Source organism: Pinus tabuliformis, chromosome X, assembly GCF_031772625.1.
Source record: "Pinus tabuliformis cultivar Carrire ecotype Pingquan chromosome X, CPIR1, whole genome shotgun sequence".
Lineage (NCBI taxonomy): Eukaryota > Viridiplantae > Streptophyta > Pinopsida > Pinales > Pinaceae > Pinus > Pinus tabuliformis.
In genome coordinates, this window is record NC_142308.1 from 623130816 (window position 1) to 623137921 (window position 7106).

A 7106-nucleotide genomic window follows, 5' to 3' on the forward strand; every position below is an offset into this window, starting at 1 on the left:
CACCTCTCGATGAGAAGGATCAAATAAAAATATCAGGTGCCATAAATAAGATGACCCACATGGAGTTTGGCCCTAGTTGCCAATTTTAACAATACATGGCTCTTGGACTTCCACTTATTCATCTTTTCAATGATTAAATCATTACATCATAACATCCACAACATCATGTGATGAAGATGTGACATGTCACTATCGTTGATGACTTGGACTAATAGTGACTGATGACATGAACTTTCTTCAATGGTGACATGGCTGCCACTCGTGTATTCATTATCCATGCGGGTTCTAGTCCTTGATGTCTTCAACCTCCAAAGGGTCTTTGATCTAATGGAGTCTTTAGGTTGCTTTGATCATCAATATTTCAATGTGTTATTTGTTCTTCAATGCTTTCTTTGTTTGCTTCTTTTCTCGATCTTCCTCATGTGTGCTTTCCATACTGTTCCTGAAATACATGTATCTGCAATCACTCATGACAAGCAACCATTAGCTTGAAAATATCCTATTCTAACATGTTTTATGCCAATTTTCTATTCATGCCTTATCAGTGCACTTGAAAGGAATAAGGAGAGTTTTCGGGTGCAAGGGCGCACTATGAAACGCTGAAGGGTTGAAGGGCAGAGGCTTTAGGGCTTCGACATGTGCTGAAGAGGAAGGGACAATCAAGTAGGGAACATGGCATAAGTCCGAAGGATGAAGGAGCAGGTGTCGGGCTTCCCAAGTGCATTGTGCACTCAAGGGAGAAGACTGAAGAAGAGGCTTCTGTTCAGGATGCGCTCATGCGCTCAAGAGACCCAGGAGGGTGCATGGAACAAATATGAAGGCTGAAGGATGAAACTTCATGCCTTCGAAGTGTGCTCATGCACTCAAAGGGTCAAGAGGTTGCATGATGCAGTGTGGAAGGCTGAGGGGTGGAGCTTAAGGCTTTTGAGGTGTGATCAAGGAGGGCGTATTTCTTCGAGTCAAAGGATTGCACTCAAAGGAAGAGTTCGTTTCTGAAAGGGCATGGTTCGGAACAAGGAAGGGAAAAAGGCTTAAGGAGTATGCTTTGCACTCTTTGAGGACAAATGGCACACTTCCAAACAATGAATGATTCTCAATCAAGGCTTCAGAGTGCACTTGTGCGCTCTTTGCCTTAATCGGTTCGCTTTGCAACCAAAATTTGTCTAAGTTTGGAAGTTAGGAAAAAGGGCGAACATGATGAGTTTAGACATAAAATGAAGTGCATCACATACCAACTCATCATGAAAACTTAGAAAAACTTGAACAATGGTAAGTATCAAAATGCCACTTTACAAACATTCCCCAAGCACAACAGGTGAAATGGGTGCGACTACGAACAAAATTGTCGTTTTAAAACAATAAAGGTGCTATCTATGAAATGCACTAAATATGCTCTAATCAATGCGGTGACACTTGAGAACACTCAAGAACACTTGAAACATATAGGATGACATAAAATGACACTTAAAAACCAAGGAAACACTTGATACGATGATAAAGTAGGCTCCAAAATTTGAATGCATTGCAATTTTGGAGGTTGTTGTAGCAGCGAAAACACTTGGCAACACATTGGGCAAGCTTCATCTTCTCTATCTAGAAATAACTTTCAATTAAATGGTCAAACCTTCAGGAAGTATTGATTCACTAGTTGGATAGCCTTGAATTCCCCCTTTCGACCAAGTTATATACATAGTACCTCACTTTATTCTACTTGGTTGAACACACAAAGATACACCATATCACAATTGTTTTCAATCCAGGAAAGGGTAATGTGCAAATTTTTTTTATGATATTTAGAGTATGAGTTTTCATCTCTGGTGTTGCTCTAATGCAAGAAGGCTTAGAAAGTACCCCAACAGATTCACTACAGGAGCACAAGTGTTGATTTGCTACCAAAAAGCCTGGACAGTACCCCGATGAAGTCACTTGCTTCACCTCCCTGCACAAGAATACTTTATCTTCTTTCACCCTTAATTTATTTATTTAACAGGACTATGGATCAACACTTATTATTTTCAACGGTCGGAAGAGGGATCCTGACTTATTGAAAGCAGAGGAGGTTGCCCCTTTAGAGAAGTATTTTAAGAGCTCTAATATAGGTTTGCTCGCTTTAGATTTTCCCCTTATCATCTCTCTACTAGATTGGAAAAGTGTTAACACACAAGTAGATTTACACCAAGTTGCGTAGTTTAGATACTAGAATAGGCACAGATCTAATAGGTTCCCTCAAGGTTTCGCCTTTTGGACGTATCACATTTTCCATATGGTCTTAGCTCAAACAAAGAAGGAGAACAAACATAAAACCAACCATTATGGTCGTCACACTTCTCTTTTATTCCACCACAAAGTCCTTTTGAGCCATGCACTTTTACACAAGGTCTTATCTTTGTACAATGACCAAGACACAACAATACAGGGCATGAATAACACAACATACATATGACTGACACCACTGAAAAATAAAAGAAAAAGGACAAACTATACATGAAGCACAACTTGTAGCTACTATTGAAAATAATGTTTCAAATCTCGGTGATTTACAAGAAGGGGATCGATCCTCCCATCCAAAGATTTCAGCCTGAAGGTATTATGACAATGGTGAAGGGGCGATTCACGAAGGTTGGAACTTTGTGCGTTTACCTTTTACTTCGTAGGGTTTATCCCACTTCAGTACTACGTCAACCACATCAAAACTCTTTTCACCTACAGATTTCTTATCAAACCAGTGCTTGACACGGTTTTGGTGAACAACAAATCTCTCTTTGGCTTTGAGCTTTTCTTCCTCAAATTTGAGTAAAGTGTCTATCTTTCTTTGAACCAGAAGGCAAGGTCTACCTTGGGACTCTTGGGAGAGTTGCAAGGCTGGGAGATACAAGTTCAGGGGCAAGATAACTTCTTTACCATAAACCAGAAAGTATAACGAGGTCATAAGGGAAGGATTAGGAGTTATAGGGTCAGGCCATAATGCATTGGTCAAAGAGTTGTATCGGTTCCTTTTCTCATAGAAGATCGTTTTCTCGATTAAGCGGATTGGATTTTGTTTCTTGATTTGTCCAAACCATTTCCCTGTGGCTAATAATTAGATCATGCTCTAATACAATCCCATTTTTTAATGTGAATTCGTAAAGTTTTAATGATGAAAAGTAAGTCGAATTATCAAATACAAGTGATTGTGGAATGAAAAACTTGGTTGATGAGAGGGGTTGCAGTGCAAATGCAACAGTGTAGTGGCAGGGCCATGGGTAGTAGCATGGGTGCAGAGGGAGTTGTAGTATGGATGCAACAATGGCAGTGGAAGGGCCATGGGTAATAGTATAGGATGCAACAGTGCAGAGGATGTTGGGCAGCAGGCCTAGCATCAACACAGGGACTGGTGCCGGATGATCAGAGTGACGCTTAGTGAGGAGTATTACTAGAGCACAATCCTCACTAAGATGGAGTGTTGATTTAGGGTAGCATCGAATGTGCTCTAGCCACGAAAATTGGTGGAGGGGCTAAGGCACATGAGATCTCCAATACCCAGAAAGGGTTGGGCAAATTCTAAATAGTTTGGGAGATATTAAAATAATTAATATTTTTAATGGAGTCCCTTAGTCTAAACTTAGGGAAAATAAAATATTAATGTGAATTAATATAAAACTATGTTAGAATGGTCCGAAAGTCATGGATCAAGCCAGATCTAATCTTAACCATTGATTAGGGACTTAATCTCGGTCGTTGATCTGTCAACGAGAAAAGTATAAGAATAGGCTTGAGGGTCACTTGGAGAACACATCAAGTTGATCAAGATTTCGACTTGTTGGGGAAGGGTTTGCTAAGGAAGTCGAGAGAGTGATCAGAGTTCCAGCTGAGGGGCAGTGAATATAGAAGCAGAGAGGAAGAGATAGCGCCAAGAAGATCAACGCAACAAACGGGAAAGATGATGCAGAGGGAAGAAGCCAGAACTGCCTGGAACAACTAGAACTGTCAGGAACTACTGGAACAGTCGAGAAAGCTGACGCGAAGGGAAGAAGTTGGAACTACTGGGAACAATCAGAGCTACTGGGAACTACAGGAATAACCGAGAAAGCTGACGCGGAGGGAAGAAGCTGGAACTGTCAAGAACTGCAGGGAAAGCTAATGTAGAGGGCAAAATAGGCTAACACAGTCCCTAGAGGCTGACACTGGGGTTTTTCATGGGGCAGATTGGAGCTGAGGAGCTACCGGAGTGTTTATCCGGGGTTTAGCCAAAGCATTTGTCTCCGAAGGAGAGGTACTACTGCCGATATTATTCTCTGTTGGGTGAGTTGGTTTTAGCACCCAGATTGTATTCATAAACTATATAATAATAAAAACCTCAGATAGCTACACTGGTTTTCCGCATTGGGTTTTTCTAGGGACATTGGTCCAAAAACAACGGTGTCACTTGTGTGCTTGTTTTGTTTCCTTCAGTTGGTGATCTGTAATGTGTTTAGCATGTACTTGTATTTATTTATAGTATTTACATGGTAAAGAACTTGTTAATTAACAGAACAAGTAGTTAGGAATAAATCCGAAAGTACATGAAGGGTTTCTAACAGGTTAGACTTATAAATTCCAATAGCTAGCTTATAGAGGCCATGATACTTTATGGTATGGACTATTTTAAATTCCATATAATATTCTTGTAAGCAGGTCATCCAATTTTCCCTCTTCTCACCCAGCTCCTGCTGCATGAAGAGTGTTCTTACCGCTAGATGAGGCACACATATGATCGTGTGAGATTTTGAAAGATAGGGCCTGAAATATTTAATTACCTTGTATACATCATATGCTTGTTTGTTTATGGCAGGGTAATTTAATTCTGACCCCTGTAGGTTGGTGCTCATAAAAGAGATAGGTCGCTCATTTCCTTCAGTATCCTTTTGAGTCAATACAACCACAATAGACGAATCTGAAGCAAAGGTATAAAGCAGGAAATCTTTGCCATAGTCTGGACTGAATAAAGCAGGTGCATCAACGATAGCCCACTTGATTTGAGTGAAATTATCCTTTTCCTACTTGTCCCATTTGTATGTTGCGTCTTTCTTAATCATCTCCTATAAAGGCATAACTATCTGAGCATAATGAGAGATGAATTTTCTAAGGAAATTGATCTTTCTTAAGAAAGACTGCATAGCCTTCTTATTCTCTGGGAACGAGATTTGTGTAATGGCTTTGACCCTCTCAGGATAAACTTTAATTCTACTCTTTGCAATCATGTACCCTAAGAGAGACCCTTTTGACAAACCAAAGATGCTTTTCTTGGCATTGAGCGAAATCCCATACGACATCACTCAAATATTTGTTTTAGATGATGTACATCATTCGACCTTTTCTTGGAAAACACAGTAACATCATCCAAATAAAAAACTACGCTTTGACCAATAAGGCCTCGAAAAGTGATGTCCATTTCTCTTTGAAATGTAGCACGGTGTTGATAAGCCCAAATGACATTCTCTTGAAAGAAAATGTTCCTCATTTGGTCTTGAAGGTAGTTTTCAATTGATCTGGTTTTGTTGTTAGCACTTGATTGTAACCAAAGAAACCATCTACTAGTGAGAACATCGTAGACCTAGATACTATCTTGAGGTTTTGTTCCATGGATGGCACCGAATAATTATCTTTTTCAGATGCCCAGTTGAGATTGTAGAAATGTACACATAACCTTATTTCACCAGACTTCTTTCTGACTGGGACCAAATTTGAAACCCAAGTAGAGTGTCTGACTTTAAAAATGATCCAAGCATCCAACAACTTTCTCAATTCCTTTTGAATGAGGGGCTCCAGCGTTGGATTAACTTTCCTTAATTTCTGCTGAAATGGTTTTACCCATTCCTTTTTGGGAATCACATTCTGCATAATACGAGTGTCATATGTATTTAAATCGTCAGATGTCCATGCAAACACATCACAATACTATTTAAATAAGCATATAAAGTTATGTTGTTCTTGTGGTGTGTTATCACTCAGGTTTTCCCCAAAGTTGTAAGAAAGGGAAGGATTTCGAGGTAACCACAGACCAATCTTTTAGATACATAATCTAGCTAATCTGTATCCAGAGAGGGCTCTCTATTTATGATTTAGCTTTGTCTTTTAAAAGTATTAGGCTAGTTATGAAGTTAAAGGGTTTTGTTTGAGTTTGGGTGGTGAGATTCAATAGAACAGAGAGGTGACACAGAATAGTTCAATCCATTGGGCATGATGGAGTCAAATAAGACGGCTTTCTGGATTTGGTTTCTTAACAGAGGATGGCTGAACAGAGCAAGGTAGTCAAACATGGGACAAATAGAGACTTGAAACAGATGGAATGAGCTCAAATGGGTGAAGGGCAGTTAAGAATCCTTCAACCTATTGAAAGAGGGAAAATGGATGATTACTGATAAGGAACAGTTAAGAATTCTTTAGCAAATAATCAACATGAAAGAATTAGAAAACAATAGCAATTAAGAGTTCACTGTTTATCCAAATTCTAAAGAAAACACAGAGAATAATAAAGACTGAAAATAGAGTGCAGTCAAGCATATTCTGAAGTTAACCTTTTATTTATCATTCAGGTTATGAAACACAGATGATATAGTAAACTAGAAAACTTTAAAACACAAGATATAGAAGACTTATTGATCCAATGGTTGATGCAAGAAATCTGTGACAAGTCCTCTGCTTCAATTCTTCATCCAGTAGGCCATGCAAGAGTTTGATTCCAACAGCTCTTTATTCCAAAATTTCAGTATTACAACATAGTCTAGGAAATCCACACACCACACACCACCTCAATACTCTAATGGAGGGGGTATTTATACAACAAAATATGTACAACCTATATCTCATAACAGCTGTGAGATAATATCTAGGTTTAACTAATAAGAGTTTACAAGTAAAATAGAAACAACTAACTGATGTTGTGCTGGAGGCAGGCCTTTAGGGTTCATCTTGTAGTTGTCTTCTGTAGTAGCTCTGTGCCGACTCCTTGTCTTAACTGTGCTCTTTAATTCTGATCTACCCCTCTTTACTTCTTATCTGTTGCTTTTAATTCTGCTTTGAAATCTTTATTGCTGATATGATACACTTTAATGTTGAACTAATACTCTTTAACTGCTAACGTGTCT